The sequence below is a fragment of the Gymnoscopelus microlampas genome, assembly GCF_963454915.1.
Source record: "Gymnoscopelus microlampas genome assembly, chromosome: 10".
NCBI classification, from domain to species: domain Eukaryota; kingdom Metazoa; phylum Chordata; class Actinopteri; order Myctophiformes; family Myctophidae; genus Gymnoscopelus; species Gymnoscopelus microlampas.
In genome coordinates, this window is record NC_139947.1 from 55,707,035 (window position 1) to 55,728,716 (window position 21,682).

Here is a 21,682-nt window from a genome sequence, read left to right on the forward strand (position 1 = left end):
TAAAAATGTCTTCCAAAGGTTGCAGGAGTGCTCCTTTTTGAACAAAATGCCTCAAATCATGAACACAGCATGCAATTTCCGTGAAATTTTGCACGCACATTCCCATTAGGCCGAGGAAGAACTACCATTTGAAAATATTCAAATCAGCCTCATGGTGGCGCTATAACAGGCCGATTCGTGTTTTTACCTATAATTGCACCGATCTGTGTAAAACTTTGTATGCACACTCCCTATAGGTCAAGGAAAAACCTTTGCCCTGCATTTTTCACATCTGCCTTTTATAGCGCCACCAGGAGGCCGACTTATGTAAAACAATTTTTTTTATACTACTCCTTCCAATTTTATCCAAATTTCACGCAAATCGGTACACATGATCTCTATAGTCATGTGATCACGATGGATGTGTTTGATTTTTTATATTCCATACTGATTGGCTAAGATTGACATCTAAAGTTTGCATTATTGGCTTGTTTTGAACAAAATTCCACAAATCATGAACGCACCGTCCAATTGCTCTCAAACTTTGCACGCACATTCACACTATGTTGAGGAACAAATGCCACCCTTTTAACATTGGCCTGTTATAGCGCCACCAACAGGTCTAATTTAGCGAAACACATGTTTTTAACAAAATGCCTCAAATCATGAATGCAGTCAGTCTGATTGTCGTGCAAGGCCTAAGAAGAAATGGCACCCTTTTCACGTTGGCCTATTATAGCGCCACCAGGAGGCCACAATAGCCTACCCGACCTGGCGGAGACCTGTGCTCCGAGGAGCACTTTTTCTAGTTTACTTTGTAAACGTGTGATGTGACAATAAATCTGATTCTGAACCCAAGAAAGCTTATGGCTTGTTTCCATTGGGGTCCTTTGTACTCAATTCATCGAAACATTAATGACAGACAAATATAGCCTACTCTCTACATGGTCCTCACTACAATGCAAAACATCATATAAACAGTTTGAAAACAAAAATATCATCATTAATTGTTGCAGCTCACAGAATACCTCCAACATCAGGCTGATGTGATGAATCGTCTTCAGAAAAAGGAGTGATGCTGCTGTTGTTGTTTTCACTGGAGCCCCCCAAAACCCTGCCTCCCAGGGGGTCCTGGGGGTCCAGGGGGTCCAGGGAACCAGGGTGGTGGGGTTGTGGTTCTGGGACAGAAGCTCCAGAACCTTCCATCATCACCACAGCTGCTGGAACCCCTGGTTCACCACTGGTTCCTGTAAGAGGACAATACATTAAACTATATTGCATTACATAATACAGTAGCAATAACCATGTGAGCATTTTAGTAATGTTATGTTTTGTGATTTGTAATTATTTGTGCCAAAAGGTTGTCGTCATCGTCAATCAGCCAATCAGGCGGCATAAAAGCCTGGGAGAAGCTCCACTGCCATGCCTGTCTGTAGGCTGTGTGCCATATTGTAATGCTGAGTGCTTAAAGTATCTTTATGCTGTGTGCTTCAGTACAGACATGAGAAGCTTCTAGTAAGGATGTGCTGCAGTTTAATTCACTTTTTCTCCTGTTTTTCTGCTGTTTTTCTGTCAGTCAGGGAGACTAGAATTGTAATTTGACTTGATGCAGATTCGTGTATTTATTGATTATTTAGAGTGGTCTTTGGTTTGATGTTTTGGCCTTGGCGTCTTATCCTTCTATTTAGTTTCTGTAACCATAACTTTAATATAGTTAATACATTTACACTTCCTTTGTTACCAGTGTGGGTAACGTGAGTAATGTGTTACTTCTTGGCCTCTAGACGCCATATAAGGTCGTAACACCCCTGAACAGTGTTTGTGCCAAGTTTGGTGAGGATCGGCTCAACGGTGCGCCTCACAGGTCCAAATGTTAGGTTTGTGACGTCCACCGTCAACTGTCCACCAATTAGACTATTTGAATACAGGATCATCACCATTAAAATGCAATATGTCTCATTTTAATAGTGAGGAGAGAGACACTTCCATCAGTTTTACCACAACAAAACACGCTGTGTGAAAACAACACATTCTAAACCTATACAAACAAGCACAGTAACACCTAAACCTATACAAACATACACAGTAACATCTAAACCTACAAACATGCACAGTAACACCTAAACCTATACAAACATACACAGTAACATATAAACCTACAAACATGCACAGTAACATTTAAACCTACAAACATGTACAGTAACATATAAACCTATACAAACATGCACAGCAACATCTAAACCTACAGACATGCACAGTAACAACTAAACCTATACAAACATGCACAGTAACATCTAAACCTACAAACATGTACAGTAACATATAAACCTATACAAACATGCACAGCAACATCTAAACCTACAAACATGTACAGTAACATATAAACCTATACAAACATACACAGTAACATCTAAACCTATACAAACATGCACAGCAACATCTAAACCTACAAACATGTACAGTAACATATAAACCTATACAAACATGCACAGCAACATATAAACCTACAAACATGTAGAGTAACATCTAAACCTACAAACATGCTCAGTAAAACCCTCAGTGTTCATTTAACTCAACATGAACCCACAGAGTCAGATCAACACTGAGGATCTTACTGTGTGGAAACTGTCCCGATAATCCTTTTAAAACAGAAAAACTATGAAACCTACCGTTCAGCCCAGACAGCACCGTGGTCTCCATCTGTTCAACATCAGCTACAGTGGAGAGACACATTATTACATTACAATATTAAATAAAATAAAATAAATCCTTTTCAACATCAGCTACAGTGGAGAGAGACATCATCTGATAAAGATACATGACATTCAATTATAAAATAAAATGATCCTGTTCAACATCAGCTACAGTGGAGACAGATGTCATCTGATGCACAGGAATTATGGGATACAATTACAAACAGTAACAAAGTATGCTGTCTGTATAATATAATATACAACACTGGCATGACATATAAGTGTATTCTGTATAATATAATATAATATGATATAATATAATATACAACACTGGTATGAAATATAAGTGTACCGTACTGTCTGTATAATATAATATGCAACACTGGTTATGGAACATAACGGGCATTCATAAACCCAAACCACTCCGTGCAACAATCAATACAATAGGTTGTGCATTAAAGCACAGCAACGTGATCTAGTTATTGTATTATAGACAGAAAAATAAACATTGTCTCTCATTGTAACATAGATAACATGCTATAAATCATTGATGAATTCATGCAAGCAAAGATAATAGTCTACTGTAGTGAACAGAGACTGCATTATTATGACACGTCTTAAATAATAAGGTTTTCTTTTAGATGATAGTTTTAGACAGACAGTGGATGAAGTACCGACCTGCTAGGATTGAGATTCCTCCTCAGTGAAGGATCTGCAAACACAACCATCCTGTTGACAGTGAGACAGCGTGGCTGTGAGACAGCGTGGCAGTGAGACAGCGTGCCAGTGAGCCAGCGTGGAAACAGCAGCGACTGGACTGGATATGAATGATTGACACATATATTGCATGTCTCACCTCTAATGTTTTCAGAAATATATTGTAGTCATTTTGCAACATTAATACATGTTTGCCTATTATGATGACATGTGCAACATCTAGAAACCAGATGAAACATGTCACCATCATAGTGAAGTTAGTCCAATGAAGGAATTCAGTTATAGGTTCCAATGTCTTCAGCTACACTGTAGACTAAATATAATGTGTAGAATTGTGTATCTGAACACACTGTCTGTTGTGTATCTGAACACACTGTCTGTTGTGTATCTGAACACACTGTCTGTTGTGTATCTGAACACACTGTCTGTTGTGTATCTGAACACACTGTCTGTTGTGTATCTGAACAAACTGTCTGTTGTGTATCTGAACAAACTGTCTGTTGTGTATCTGAACACACTGTCTGTTGTGTATCTGAACACACTGTCTTCTGTATAGCGCTGAGGATTCAATTCGCCATATTAGGAGATCAACAGTCCTCGGCTTTGTGGATTTGTCAAACTTTAGGCTCCATTCTTTTACAGAACAATATTTTACAAATCCAACGTGGTCTACGGTGTGAGAAATGTTCTGCTGGACGGTACATCTGAATGGAGAACCAACAGGATTCTATCATGCTGCTGTTGCAGTGCAGCACGAGGTGTACTACTTTGGAAGGGACGGTGACAACTACTTCAATCAGATTGATGTGCATGTATTCAATACGGTGTCTTTACGCTGGAGGAAGTTGCCCACAGTCACAACTGGAGGAGAAGATGTTCCCTTCAAGCATTATGGCCACACAGCTGTACTGATAGAACATATAATCTACATATGGGGAGGTTTTCCTTACTGCAACGTGCTTTATGCATTTGATGTCAACGCCCACAGATGGTTCAAACCCTGCAAAACGTTCTATGGGATTGTTCCAGTGGAGAGGAGGAACCACTCAGCCTGTGTCTTGGGGAAGGTCATGTTTATCTATGGAGGAAAAACCCATCATTTTGGATGCACTAATAACATCTACAAGTTGGACACCACCAACATGGTCTGGTCTTCAATTAACACCAGAGGAACTCTACCACCTGTTTCAATGGATCACTCAGCCACCATCATCGGGACAAAGATGTTTGTATTTGGGGGCTGGGGGGTCTATGGGGAAAACTACAACAAGATCAGAGTGTTTGACACGGGAGGCATGCGTTAATCCGACAGACCTTTTCTCCGACTATGTGGCATCCGCGTGCGGTTAGGGTTAGGGTGCGGGTTTGGTTCGGGTTTACTGTTTAATGTCGGAGCACTGCGCTGTCGGAGGAATGCGCTGTCGGACTAACGTATTGCACCCGTTTGACACAGAGACCGACATCTGGCTGAACACACCTTCTGCACAGCTTCTTCCAGAAAGACGCTGCCATCATTCAGCCTTTACCTACAATGGAGAGCTGTATATATATGGTGGTTACAACAGCTATTATACAGCAGATCATTTAAGTACAGAGTACTTCAATGATCTGTGGAAATACAATCCAGAGACATTCTCCTGGAAGAAGGTTGAGCCCAAGGGGAAAAGACCGGGTCCAATGCGTAGGATGTGCTGTTGCATGGTGGGAGATCGTATCATCATCTTAGGTGGACATAAAACACACTCTTAAGACGTTATGTAAGGTATCAGTTATTCAGTACGGTCTGGAGCAGTCTGACCTCCCACACAACATCATGTTTGAACTGGCAGCCATGACTACCAACAACATATCCATGGAGGATACATCCAGCATTATAGACACATTAATGACATCTACAAGTTGGACACCATCACAATCAGTGGCGGCGCGTCCGGGGAGGCCAGGGAGGCGGCCACCTACGGGCCCGCGACCCTGGGGGGCCCGGGCCGTCAGATCACATGGACGTGCTCCGCCTCTCCGCCTCTCATTTAAAGCATTATCATCATTAAAATAATATTGAAAAACTAGAAAATGTGCTCCTCGGAGCACAGGTCTCCGTCAGAATTAGGATCAGTACTGATCCTAATTCTGTCTTACCTATTTATTATTTACATAAATTACATATTGTGATGTCACGTGAAGCTTGACCAATCCAAAAGATTAGGTGTTCACAGACGTACGGACACACACACACACACACACACACGGACGGACGGACGGACGGACGGACGGACGGAGTGAAAAGATACTCTTCGGCCTGACGGAGACAATAAGAATTAAACAACATAACCCTAACCTAACCCTGAAACCGAAATAAAGTGACAAAAAAAAGTGACCGAATCCCCCCAAAACCAGATTATTATTTTTTGCGCGAGCGCTTCGCGCAGCGCTCGTGCGTGCATGCGCAGGGGGGGCCTGATCACTGTGCTGTGCCTCCTGGCCCGGCTTTGAGTTGTTCCGCCAACTGATCACAATGGTCTGGTCTTTAATTAACACCAGAGGAACTTCACCACCTGCTTCATCATGTCACTCTGCCACCATCATCGGGACAAAGATGTTTGTATTTGGGGGCTGGGGGGACTGGAGGGTCTACAACACAATCAGAGTGTTTGACACAAGAGACCAACATCTGGCTGAACACACCGCTGTGATCATTCAGCCATTACCTACAATGGAGAGCTGTTCATATCATATATGGTGGCTGCAAATACCCTGAGTACTTCAATGATCTGTGGAAATACAATCCAGAGACATTCTCCTGGAAGAAGGTTGAGCCCAAGGGGAAAAGACCAGTGTATAGGATGTCCTGTTGCATGGTGGGAGATCGTATCATCCTCTGTGGAGGACACAAACCTGACGGAACACTCTCTGATGACCTGATCCTCTTAGACTTGAGTCCTAGTCTTAAGACGTTATGTAAGCTATAAGTTATTCAGAACGGTTTGGATCAGTCTGAACTCCCACACAACAACAGGGGGGAACTGGCAGCCATGACTACCAAGAGCAACTGAAAAGAAACAACAAACAAAACAATAGTAAAGTAAGAAACTGTGCCCTTTGGTTGCTATGTGTTTTACAGGTTTTTTTGTTCATGGGTTTTTACCTGTTTCCATGCTCTCTGTCGTATTAGTGCCGGTCATTAAAGACAAAGTGGGTAAACTAAACAGCTCTGATAACTATAGGCCAATAGCATTGGCCAGCGTTTTATCCAAAGTGCTAGAGACAATTCTACTGAGTAGACTTGAGAGGTTGATCCTGTCAGCGGATAACCAATTTGGATTCAAACGAAAACACGGCACTGATTTGTGTATTTTTGCACTTAAAGAGCTTTTAGATAAATATAGTAGGCAGAATTCTACTATGTTTGTTTCTTTTATTGATGCCTCTAGGGCCTTCGACCGCATTAATCATGAAAAGTTATTCTTAAAACTGACACAGAGAGGGGTCCCTAGTTTCCTAGTCAGAATCTTGGTGTTCTGGTATGCTCACCAGACAATGAGGGTAAAATGGGGGAAGTCAATATCTGCTCCTTTTCATGTGACCAATGGTGTCCGTCAAGGAGGAATAATTTCTCCATTCCTTTTCAATGTTTATATGAATGATTTATCACTGATGTTAAATGCATGTGGGACAGGGTGTAGAGTTGGTGACTCGTTAATTAATCACCTGATGTATGCAGATGATTTGGTCATCTTTAGTCCATATAGTGCTGGGCTACAACAGCTACTGAGGATATGCTCACAGTATGGCTTTGATTTTAATATAAAATACAACGCTAAAAAGAGTAAGGTCATGATTGTCCGAAGTAGGGAAGACAGACTATCTACCTTTCCTGACTTCTACCTGGCTGGCACTGCCCTTAGTGTGTGCAGTGAGATTACTTATTTGGGACATATTATCTCCAATGACCTAACAGATGACAAAGACATCTATAGAAAGCGGCGTAAGCTGTATGCCCAAGCAAACATGCTGTGCCGCAAATTTAGCATGTGCTCAGTACCTGTGAAGATCTCACTGTTTAGATCCTTCTGTACACCACTGTATACTGCCCACCTTTGGAGTCGCTTCAGGCAAGGCAGCATCAGACGCCTTACAGTGGCCTATAATGACTGCATGAGGCTGCTGCTGAGAGCTCCAAGAAGCTCCAGTGCAAGCCAGATGTTTGTTAGTGTTGGGGTACCCACCTGTGCTGCTGTGCTACGCAACCTTATGTATAGGTTTATGTGTAGAGCATCGGAGTCAGTAAATGACATAATCGCTGTCATAACAGACCCCACACGAAGCTCTGTCAGGTTCACCTCTAGACTGTGGAACCATTGGCGCACATGTCTGTATGTCAGAAACTGAACATTGTGAGCTATTTGCATTATTTTTATTTATTTTATTTTATTTTCTGTTTTTATTGTGTAGTGTTGTTTTCTTGTGATATGGATCCTCCTGGGTCTGAAATAAAGATTGAATTGAATTGAATTGAATACAAAAAAAACGATGGCTCGATGTTACAGGTTAATAAATCCCAGACGATTGAGCACAGTCCATAATGCTCTTCCGTATTTTACAGTGGAACCATTAATAAGAGCTTCTTGTTTGGTACCTGCACCAGATTATCACCTTTTGATTCTTGTTTACAGTAGGCCAAGGAAGAATCTCCACCCCAAAGTGTTCAAATAGGCCTCATGGTGGCGCTTTAACAGCCTGTATCACATTTTTGCCTATATGTTCAACCGTAGGTTGATTCCTTGGATCATGACCAGACGCGTCGCTAGGTCTCTACTAGGTCGGGGGCTTAGCCCCACAGGCGCGCGCGCGCGTTTTTTTTCGCGGATTTCGCGGATTAGGGTGCTTTCCCCCCCGTTTTTTGTTACTTTATTTCGGTTTTAGGGTTAGGGGTAGGGTTAGGTTAGGGTGATAGATATATAATTAAAAAAAAAAAAAAAAACTTTTAATTTTTTAATTTTTTTTTTTTTTTTATTGGTGGCTTTGGACAAAACATTGGTGGCTATAGCCACCGAAGCCCACCCCTAACGACGCCACTGATCATGACACAAGTTCCCATGAAAGGCTCCGACCATTTTCCAGATCCCATTCCAAGTAGCTATGACTGGCTTCTGAAGTTTGCGGGCCCTGGGTAGGCCTGGGTGGGCCTGGGTAGGTCTGGGTAGGTCTGGGTAGTTCTGGGTAGGTCTGAGTAGGTCTGGGTAGGTCTATGTAGGCATGGTGGAGACCTGTGCACCGAGGAGCAATTCTTTTCTAGCTTTAAATGTAAAAGCACTATAGAAACAGAGTTTATGATACTTTAATAATTATAATGTAAAAGCACTATAGAAACAGAGTTTATGATACTTTAATAATTATAATGTAAAAGCACTATAGAAACAACAGTATCATCACAACAACAACATCCCAGAGGATTTAAAAAGCTCTTAAAAGCATTTTAGTGAAAACACTTCTTTACAAAGTGGTTCCTCCATGGGAAATATATAATAATATATAATAAAAAGATACATGGAAGTGAACTAATGACAAAGTCCCTCCTTTAAAAGTCTCCCATCAACCCACACAGATATTTAACTTTAGTTTGTTTGATCTGCAGAAGCAGCATGATCCATCTTGTAGATCAGATATTTTACACTATTTCTGAGAATTATATAAAATGATTCATAAATGCATCATGGCAGATGCAGACATCATGTGTCATGTCTCCCCCTAGTGGTCACTACATGTTACTGCGGCCATGGGAGAGACTTCACTTCATCTCCCCAGACAGGTCTTGTAGATCAGTCGGAGCCCCGCCCTCTTTCATCTGACAGCATCAACGTATTTGTGTTGTTAAAATGTTTTAAAGATAGGAAAAGCTCATAGGAAAAGGCCTATACATGTACATGTAGAGGGGCTGAGACATGGACCCTCACAGTGGAGTCAGTACTGCTGTATGAGACATGGACCCTCACAGTGGAGTCAGTACTACTGTATGAGGCATGGACCCTCACAGTGGAGTCAGTACTGCTGTATGGAGCTGAGACATGGACCCTCACAGTGGAGTCAGTACTGCTGTATGGAGCTGAGACATGGACCCTCACAGTGGAGTCAGTACTGCTGTATGAGACATGGACCCTCACAGTGGAGTCAGTACTGCTGTATGGAGCTGAGACATGGACCCTCACAGTGGAGTCAGTACTGCTGTATGGAGCTGAGACATGGACCCTCACAGTGGAGTCAGTACTGCTGTATGAGACATGGACCCTCACAGTGGAGTCAGTACTGCTGTATGGAGCTGAGATATGGACCCTCACAGCACAACAGGAAAGTGCCCTGGATGGAGTCTACACATATATATATATATATTTGACCATTATCATGAAATGGTTCAAAAGAAAACATATATATATATATTTGTGACTATGTATATGTATGTACTGTATATGTAAACATATATAGTTACAATAGGGGTAGAGCCAGATAAGCTTAGGCTTCATTCTACTCCTTTTCGAACAATTAAGATTTTATTATAAAGGTGAAAATTATTATGCATCACCACATTTTTTTAATGTTTTATTGTACTTTTGAGTTATCGTTTTCTGTATTTACTTTTTATTTTTTCTCCTGTATTTTCTTTTTTTAATGTTCGAAATAAAATAAACAAACAAACAAACACAAGAATGCTACGTATGGCACTAGGTGTCACATGGACCACATCAGAAACGGGGACCTCTATGAGGACCTATACTACGGGTCACAGACAAAGTCAGAGAGAGAAGGATGAGGCTGGCAGGGCACTGCGTCAGGCACCTGGAACTAGAGTCAACAAACTGACACTATGGGAGCCAACCCAGGACAAAGACAGGAAAGGAAAGAAGCACCACCTACGTAGATGCACTGCAGTGTCACAGTGGAGCCAGTAGGAGGTGCACCACCTACGTAGATACACTGCAGTGTCACAGTGGAGCCAGTAGGAGGTGCACCACCTATGTAGATACACTGCAGTGTCACAGTGGAGCCAGTAGGAGGTGCACCACCTACGTAGAAGCTAACAGCTAGCAGCAGGTAGCTAACTCATCTGGATAAGTGTTGATGCTAACAGCTAGCAGCAGGTAGCTAACTCACCTGGATAAGTGTTGATGCTAACAGCTAGCAGCAGGTAGCTAACTCACCTGGATAAGTGTTGATGCTAACAGCTAGCAGCAGGTAGCTAACTCACCTGGATAAGTGTTGATGCTAACGGGTGCAGTACGTTAGTCCGACAGCGCATTCCTCCGACAGCGCAGCGCTCCGACGTTTCAATACTAAACCCGAACCAAACCCGCACCCTGACCCTAACCGCACGCGGATGCCACATAGTCGGAGAAAAGGTCTGTCGGATTATCGCATGCCTCCCGATGCTAACAGCTAGCAGCAGGTAGCTAACTCACTCACACTGCCCCAGTGTTGCCAGGGGTGCCCAATGTTGCCACATTTCGCGTGAGAAACAAGCAACCAGGTCTATGAAAACAAGCCCAAAATAAACAACTAGGCAAAGTCACTCAAACTTTATTGTCTAATGCTGTTTAAACCAGTGGTTCTCAAACATTTTACCCCTATACAACATTTGTGTTGTTAAAATTATTCAAAAACATAACTTTTTAATTTTATTTCTGGAAAATCAGATCTACTAAGTCATTGGTTCTCAAAGTGGGGTCCGGGGACCCCCAGGGGTACTTGAGGGAGTTCCAGGGGGTCCCCAGCTAAATGATAGATTAGGAACCAAATGGACTCTTATGGGTCTGTAACTCTGAGAGTGTACAAATGGAACCAAATGGAACCAAATGGACCCGTTAGGGTCCATTTGGTTCCATTTGCACACTCTCAGAGTTACATTAAAGACGCACTGAAGTGACATTTTCGGGCATTTTATTTTGAAGGTTCAGCCTGAAACGTCGGCTCAACGACTCTAAACCAATCAGAAGGTCCCATCCCTTCAGGCTATGGGACGTTGGATCTCAATCACTTCAGCCGTGCTGGCACACGGCTAGTGTTTGTTTACAAGTGAGAGAGAGACGGCCAGTGAAGCACGTTTGCTACTACCTGGCTTATTTCTAACCTATAATGTTTTCAGATACATATTTTAGTGTGCAGATGAAGTTTAAAATGAGTAATACACTCATCTTCAATGAGATTCAAAACGGAGTATCTCTGTAATTAAAATCAGCTGTGTTTGAAGAACGTGCAGCTATGGGAATCAAACAGGTGCATGTAATCAAGATTCATTTATATTCGTGAAGGCTGTATTATGTCATCACGCAGCACGTTTTCGTTTACAGGAAGTAATTAAGATTGGCTTTTTAGGGACTTTAGATGTAAAAATTCACAAAAATGGGTTTTTTTTCATTTTTTTGGGCATCTATTGTTAGGTATGCCCATATGATGACCACGGATATGCTCTAAAAGTGTGAAAAACATATTTTTCATTTCACTACACCTTTAACATTGATTTTACAATATAAATTGGGGTCCCAGAGATAGAAAGGCCATTAAATGGGGGTCCGTAGCCTAAATGCATGTCAACCTGGGGGTCTTTGAAATTACAATGGTTGAGAATCACTGGTAGAGCCATAAAAATCTTCTCTTATGGGGGGTCCCTGGCATATCTTTTCAAATGGGGGTCCGCAGGATAATAAGTGTCAATTTGGGGGTCCTTGACATGAAAAAGTTTGAGAACCACTGTACTAAGTGATCCTCGATGAGAGGAGAGCTATAGGACTAGCAGATCTACAAGCTCACAATGTGCTGCGATCTGACGCGTTGTGTGCTTGTAGATTGGCTATTTTCAAATAGGCGTGTATATAGAGTTACAGTGATTAAAATGAAGCAATCCCAATATCTATATTGTTGTTCCTCCTGGACTGTGTACTCCTGTTTAGTAATATTGGGATATCTTGTTGATATTGTCTCTTGACATTCAGTTCAGGGGCGCCATTTTTGTGAATTTATGACAAATAATTTAGGCTTTATATGTAGAGGCTTACTTATCTTATCTTATCTTATCTACTTATGACATTGTGTTTGTTTAATATACGCTTTTTGTAAATTCACCTTGTATTCACTGTATGTAAATGTTATACATTTGTTTATAACTAAAATAAGTCCACCGAGACAATCCTGAGTACCACCTGTGTCTAAATGTCACATGATGCAGGAGGCAGCACAACGTTGTGTTATTGAAAACGAGCGCTTCCAAACTCTGACACTTAGAAACATAATCACCTGCACAGAATGTATTGACATAAAAATCTCATAACATGTCTCTACGGTGGATTTTCATGAAACACAAACATTGCAGATAGAAAGAGGATAATTCAAGCTTTCCGTACAGCTGCCATGTTGGTGAGTTTAACGTTGTTTGATACAATCAGAAAGGACTTTTCTGTTTGGACGTATGGGCTGTCAAGGCCAGAAAGTATTTTTTTTGCCACTCAGTAGGCGTTCCCACATAACTTCCAGGTACGATGATGTCACACGCATAGCCTCTATGGTCATGGCCATGGACGTATAAAGGTAGACGCCTCCTCTGGCTCTGAGGCGGCTGTATGGCGGGCGCGCTTCCGCTTCTGGGGGGGTTAGCTGGAAACTTCCGCGTGCGTCACAGAAGGGGGCGTTCAGTAGGCCAACCAGAGGCAGGTGGGGGCGGGACAACTAGATTCAGACAAGTCCTGGAAAAGACGTGCTGTGATTGGCCAGTAGTCAACGCACTGTGATTGGCCAGCGCCCGTTCCCCCCGGAAATATGGCGGCCACCATACGAAACAGGTCGCTCCAATGAACTGCAGCGGCCATGAGGTATCTAGGTTTCTATCTATTCTTCTATCTATGGTCAGCTGATCACTTTGTATTTAAAGGGCAAGACCACTTTGGTAGAGGTTTGGGTTGTGTAGTTACCTTACCATGATGTAACTCCAAAGGTGGATAAGAAATGAATAATAAATAGTCACTCTTTTAGCACATAAACACACGCAAACAAAGCTGATTCAGACAATATATAACGCTATAGAATCACCAAACCCAGTAAAAGGTTTTTTTTTCTTGTATAAAATGTGAACAGGTTTTCTTCTTAATAAAACTAGCAAAATCTGGCTAATCAATGGAGCAATTATTTTTCATTTCTTGTCCACCTTTGGAGTTACATCATGGCAAGGTAACTACACAACCCAAACCTCTACCACAGTGGTCTTACCCTTTAAGATGGCGTCTCTGTTGTGCCAAACTAGTCTGAAGAAGAGCAGACCCCTCAGGTGGTACCAAAGATAAATACGAAAAAGGGAGCTACAGTGTGCAATTGTTTATGAAGATAAGATATAATATAATATTATAATGAGCATTAGTGAGTACCAATTATATGAAGATAAGACACGGTTGAAAATGGGTGACGTGATGAACTGTTTGTGGTGTAAAATGTTGCACATGTTCTAAGTCTCACACACACACACACACACACACACACACACACACACACACACACACACACACACACACACACACACAGAGTCAGGGGTAATTAAAAGGCCTTTATTTCCTATCAGTTTCTTACAGAACTTGGTAACACATAATGATAAATTGGTATTAAGTTATTTGGTTCCCTTGATCGTTGTTTTCCCCTCCGCCGCCTGTAGCGGTGGTTCGGCCCACATGGGGGCGCTAGAGAGAGGAAGTTTCGTGAGCATGGTTTTTAAGTGTCCGGGTTCAAGGGCTAAAGCATGCGATCCACACCAGAGGCACGACGAACGGACATGAACTTTCTACACACGCAAAGAACCACGACACGAAAGACACACGTTTAAAAACACAGCTTTTTAGAGGACGCTCTGGACGCTCCCACAGAGAAAAGAACAAGAAAGTCTTTACAGAGATTTACACTTTGTCGTCTAACCGAGCATAAACCAAGCCTGACTTAAACCTCACCGCGCAACGGGGTCACAGGCCGGAACTAGCCGATCTATAAGCCCGTTGAGCTTATAGATCGGCTATTTTCCCGCTCGAGAAAACAGTGGCGGGGACGGAGCATAAATGTGTCTTTTAGGCTTTTAGAATACAATTGCATGGAAGATGGGAGATTCAGTACAGTTATTATACACGTATAATCAGTAAATAAATGAATGTTAAACACGTTGTAAACATGAAGGCGTGCATTCTAGCGGAACATTGATGCTCATTGTCAGAGTTTTGCACATCATGGAGAAAAAAACCCTAAAAAACAAGATTGAGGAAACAAAAGAAAAGTAAAACTGTAAAATTCTCATTGTTTATTTGACTGAGAGGAACCAAATGGACCCTTATGCAGGCTCTTAGTTAAACCCTTATTAATAATGAATAGTCTGCCCCTCCCCCCTTACTGTACACTGAGAATTCTACAGTATAAAAACAAGAGTCTGTTCTGTGTTCCATTGATGTAAATGCAGTTCAAACGACAGCGTTAGAACAACTAAACAAGTGATTATTATTATTACACACGTCCCAGAATATAGAAATAACACAAGACGCTTCAAAGAGGCTTTGAACACATTTAGACATGGTGGTAACTGTACTGTACTGTACTGTACTGTATGATCGAATTGACTTTGATGGTTTCCCTTTTTAAATCCTGTCATTGTTTATAAAACTAAAGTAAAGCAACACTGACTGTTGTTCTGTTTTAATGAAGGGTGCTCTCTTTACCAGAGGTGTCATTCCCCAAAGAAACCAGAGGGTGGCAGCACAAATGTGTCCACTTTATCTAAGAGATTTAAGATTAAAAAGTGACCACTTTAAGCCTTTAAGAGATTTAAGATTTAAAAATAAAAGATACAAAGTGACCACTTTCAGCCTTTAAGAGATTTAAAATTGCAAATATAACAATAAATAAATAAGAAAATAATGATGCATGAAACTGAATTTGAGGTTATAAATGCAGACACCAGGGGGAGACAAACTGCCATGCCCTGGGGACCTCTCTCAAAGAAACGACACCCCTGGGTGGCTGTGGGTGAAGGCAGGGTGCTCTGTGCTGCACACTGACTCAGATGACGTGTGTTTGTGCATAATAAGGTTATTACATCTACAGTACATATAGCTATTTAAAACAAATGTATAGATATAATCCCCACTTAAAATCACAATTATTAGTTTGACTGATAATTCCACATAGATGTACATTAATAGATGAAACATGCAGAATAACAGTTGTAGATCTGGATGTGTTGATGCGTAAGGTATGCTTCGTCCAACCATCACGTCGCGCCGAAAGTAGTCGATCTAAAAGCTCACAACACGATGTAAGAGCTTTTAGATGGACTACTCTTTGGAGCGAGACGCCATCGCACGACGAGGTATAAAATCTGGCTTTTATTGCACCATGTCTGCTAAAGGGCCAACGCTTTGACGGGTTTAACACAGCCAACGTGCACACACACACACACACACACACACACACACACACGCGCACACACGCACACACGCGCACACGCACGCACACACACGCACGCACGCACACACGCGCACACGCACGCACACACACGCACGCACGCACGCGCGCACGCACACACACACACACACACACACACACACACACACACACACAGTTCTCAGTCTCTGTCCCCTCATAGAACTGGACTGTCCAGACGGTCAGTGTGTGATTGTGGAGTCTGACCTCTGACCCTGGGCAGTGAAAACGCATAAAAAAAACTAATAAATCTAATAAATCTATGCTGTGCTATTAATGCAGTCTGTTAATCATCATCTTTAGTCTTTTCTCTGTTTGCCTCGGGTACAGTAGTAGTAGTGTAGCTACAGCTGGAATGGACACCTGGACATCGGCTCGTTATTCTAACATGTAAAAGAATAAAAGTATGCTTTGGTCGGATATCGTGTACAAAGAAAGAGTACAGATGATTTGAACAACTTCAACTTGTTGTTTATGCCCAAAATGACTGGCTATCCATATGTTTATAGCATTGTATAGCAACGTAGAAATATTTAAAAAAAATGTATTAACCCTCCCATTTATAAAATAAATGTACATTTAAAACAAAACATAAAATCAGGAAATATATTGTCTAAATTGGTGCCCAGAGTTGTCAGGTGCCCAGTCCTCCGTTTAACCCCTTTGGCTCCACAGATTCAAACTGAAATGCTGATGATCGGAGGAACTGTAATTGTGGCGTTTATGGGTACTGGCAGTATTTTACTAAACACACTGGAATGTTAAAGAAGTAGATTAATGTTCCAGTGTGTCGCTTGGTCAGTCAACAAGGATTAACTGGGACATCGAATAAACCGGCATCAGTGACTCAATTATAATATTGCATCAAACAGGTTGACTGTTGACTGTTGGCAGATAGAATCTACAGATCGAATAGATCTACAGATAGAATAGATCTACAGATCTACAGGGCTACTGGACGTGGTCGATATAGCTGGAGTTGTGGCAGTTTAAAGTTGACGTTTTTATTGGCTTTCCCCCAGTAAACTGAGGTCACTTTGATTTCTTTATCAACTTAATGTTTAACAACAGCTGTGTTTACGTGACTTCATCAAATCATAGTTCTATGCATAGTTCTATGGGAGGGATCCAGGCCTACATAACATGGGTGCTTCTAACAGGTTTCTCCACACCTTAGAACTAAACTCTAACTAACAACTAAAAACAAGAACCAATAAAACAGATCTCTCAGATCAATATAGTCTATATTTTGACAGTAAACGTAAAGACTTAATGAATACATTCTACTGTCATAAGGTAGGAGAGAAACTGACAGCAGCCCCAGTTAGATTCATTAATTGCACTCAGCCCAAGAACACACAGTAAAATCAGGAGGATTGCAAGTGTAAAATCGGCCCAGCAGGGGGGGCTCACGTTTACACTTCCACAGTTCTATCAACAACTCTGGATTTTTCTGTGCGGAAAACAAACTCTCATATAATCATAAGTATTTTTTTGAGAACTTTCTTGTGAGATTATATCTATGGATTCATATACTATAATATCAAAACGAGGCATAGACACAATACTAATCACAACACCACCGTTAAAATCAGCTACCTCTATGAAAAACAAGGACATCAACGGCTTTTGAAAGTAGAAAAAGACACATTCACTCAATTACTAAAAGTCACAATTTTGTCCTCAAAAGCTCACATATACAGTAGAATGCATTTTGCCCTCGTTAAGCTGAATTCATAGCCCGTCCTGTGAGGACACCACTCGACACAAAACAACAGATCTACAAGCTATAGGATTAATTGTAGCGTTAGCTTATTGATTGTGGATTAACTAAGCTAACAAGCCTATGAATAGTGTTGCATCGTTAGCTTAGCGCTAGCTTGTTGATCTGTTCTTTTCCGGCCAGCAACGTCGCCGTACTACGGAATATAAATGTGGCTTTTTAATGAACAAAGACCTCTGAACGGAATGTTGAAGAGAAAAAACACTGGCCTAGGAAATGAAGACGTGTTTTTTGATTTCTTTTTTCTTATATATATATATATATCTATATATTTATATTATCGACTCTAGCTACTCAGCTGAGCTCTAAAGAGTTAGTGCTTGAGTTTTATGGCTTTAAGTTGTATCGTATTCGTCTATCAGTAAATACACATACACACACATCATAAAACACAGTAAAAGAGACACGTCGTGAAGAGGGTGTCACGTAAAACCACACCCACTCAGAATAAAACCCCAATTAAATTGAAACAAATGAATTCATCTGGGATAACAGACGGGGATCCAAGCCACAATGTGTCGACGTGAGACCATTCATCTCTGCGTCGTTCTGCAATGTCCTGGTGTCAGGAGAGACACGCATTTAATGTGAATGTCCTGGTGTCAGGAGAGACACGCATTTAATGTGAATGTCCTGGTGTCAGGAGAGACACGCATTTAATGTGAATGTCCTGGTGTCAGGAGAGACACGCATTTAATGTGAATGTCCTGGTGTCAGGAGAGACACGCATTTAATGTGAATGTCCTGGTGTCAGGAGAGACACACATTTAATGTGAATGTCCTGGTGTCAGGAGAGACACACATTTAATGTGAATGTCCTGGTGTCAGGAGAGACACACATTTAATGTGAATGTCCTGGTGTCAGGAGAGACACGCATTTAATGTGAATGTCCTGGTGTCAGGAGAGACATGCATTTAATGTGAATGTCCTGGTGTCAGGAGAGACACACATTTAATGTGAATGTCCTGGTGTCAGGAGAGACACACATTTAATGTGAATGTCCTGGTGTCAGGAGAGGGATGCATTAAAGGTAAAGGTAAAGGTAAAGGGATGCATTAAAGGTAAAGGTACAGGGAAAAGGGATGCATTAAAGGTAAAGGTACAGCTCCCATCATCCCATCATCAGTACAGGTACAGTAGATAGCATACTGTACCTATTATTTTGGTTTCTGTTTTGGTGTAAATGCATGTCAAGACAGTTATTACATTGCTGTGGACTTGGAGACCGTCCCATTCCCCAAAACAGAAAAAGAAAGTAAATTAAAAATACATACATAACATAATAAAAATCATTTAATCGACTAATCAATCGATCAGTCAATCAGTCAATCAATTATACAACAAATAATAATCAAAATCATAATAATATAAAAGTACAAATTCAAATAAATTAAAAAATAACTAGTATATGCTTTGGAAAGACACATTGAGCTTGAGATAAGCCATAAATAAAACACATTTTTAACTGAATGGTAAATATATTGCTCCATAAACATAAAGGAGTTTAGCTAGCTTGCATGCGGCTACATCTTCATCCTACACGGACTCAACACACGGTTACTTAACGTGACGACACATCTTTGCTTTAAGAAGTTTTCAGGCGTGGAGAAAGGTTGTTATTATTAGTAATAGAATATTCTAATATAGCAGGACATTCTCTCCAAATGACGCTCATGGAAAATCATCACACATTTTGATTCGTTTAGAAAATATACAGTGCATCTTTTTTTCCCGTCGTTCATTGTGTTATTAAAATGACAAATGACACCCATTTATACGTACACAAGATATTTTTGCTTTAGTCTCTAAAACATGCTCTTATGTACAGTATTTTTGTATAAACATGCAGTATTAACATGTATGAGCTATGTATATATGTATACATACATATGTATTTACATATGTATATATTATGTGAAACGACACACCAGTGGGTTTGCTTTGATTGCTTGCATTTTGTCTTTGCTTTAGTGTTGCTTTGTCAACAGAGAAGAAAAAATAAACAAAACACTGAACATGAATTCTATTGGACGGAATAAATAAACGGTTGACTGTTGTCCAATAGAAAACACTAAATGAATCAATACCCAACATTCATTAAATTCCCAAAGTTGTCTAAAAGTTGTGAAAACTTCCAAATGTTTGACGACACAAGCATGTTCGTTGACTTTGTATTTTCTTGCACATAATAATCAAGTTGTGGTTTTTGTTGTAAATTCTGTGTCTTAACAGACTGTAAAATGCTAATAAACACTTGCTCACTGTAAATTGTAATCTGAAATCGATTCAGGTATTAAAGATTTGGCCACAAGAACAAACACTTTTGATCCAAATCACTGGCTAGTGTCGTCTAAAATCCATCACCACTCCAATAGCGAGTGAGTGTCAAGTTGTCAGATCTACGCAAACAACCGAATGTCACAACGTTGCATCACAAAAACTACACGGTTCAAAGAACAGCCTCGATCACCACAGAACGGAGCAAGTAGTGCAATTAAGGGTGATTTGTACACAGCTGCGAGCCGGCGTCGTGCACCAAAAAATAGATTTCCGGTGCACGGCACGGCCGCGCAACCAAGTACACATCAGGCATTTAGATTCAGCAGTTTGGTATCTGTGTATAAACATACACACTGATTGATGCATCCTTCCACACCTCATCCTCGCAATCATGTGAGAAAATCTTAAATTAAAACAATTGCTAAAACAAATTACACACAAAATGGTTGAGAAAATGCATTCCTCTCTTTGTTTTGTTGTTGTTGTTGTTTACCAGCAATCATGTTTAAACTAAACAATTAAAGCTCTGGCTTTGGAGAGTACTTCAACATAACCTGTCAATATAACCTTTAACAACATGTAATATAACAACATAACCTGTCAATATAACCTATAACAACATGTAATGTAACAACATAACCTGTCAATATAACCTATAACAACATGTAATATAACAACATAACCTGTCAATATAACCTATAACAACATGTAATGTAACAACATATCCTGTCAAAGAGTAGTTCAACATAACCTGTCAATTTAAAGTGCTAGAGAAAAAAAATAAAAATAGAAAAAGATAGAAAATGTTGGAAGGTAAAGTTAAACCAAATGAAGTAAACGATGAAGTAAATGACGACATCAACACTGCTAACCGGAAGGCGTCCCTGGTAAAGTTGAAAATTGCTTATATTTTGTAACGTTGGAAGGCTTGTCTCCTTTATGACTGATGTGTAGATCTAGGGATAACTCCCCTGGCTTGCTGTGGGTCCATGGCTGATGGCAGTGCAGCAGAACACTATGCAGAACACATGCGTACGGATCCAGAGGCATTGAGTCGTGGTGGTAGATCTGTAGGTCGCAGGCTGTACATTGTCATTGGTCTCGTCATGGGTGACGTCACCCACTGTAATGTCACCTTGGACCGCTGCCGGTCCCACAGAGTCTCTTTCAATGACAAGCGGCCGCTCACTTTCAAAATGACTGAAGCCAGATTTATACGTAGTAGCGTGCCTGCTGTGTCACGCACCGAAAATAGCTATACTAATATAGCCTTATCTTCTGTGCACGTCTGTGCCCAAAACAGCCGTTCAGCCATGCTCACAAAGCGTTGCGCTTTCTGAGCTCGCTGATCGGCTAGTTTCGGTTCGCGACGCCATCGCTGCAACAATGTAAACCAAGCCCTTAACAGTTCAGGTATGCCTTCTCGTGGAGACAAACTAAACGTGAACTAGTCACGAGCCTGCTGGGAACGTTGGAAGAAGCAACTGGTCGAAGTTTCAAATCAAACTTTTCTCTCTAATCAAGCATTTGTTTGAATAAAAAAAAAGGCGTTTAAAATTGAGTTTTTTTTTCTCTCAGATCTCCTGAGAAATGATGGATAGAAGTTTTAACCAATTGGAAAAAGGCAGTGTGTCTGTGGGTCACTGGATACGCGTCTATCTCTACTCGCTACCCGACTTCTAGGAATGTACTTCAAACTAACCGGACCATCTGAAGCTGGTTCATGCTTCGTCCCGCGACACG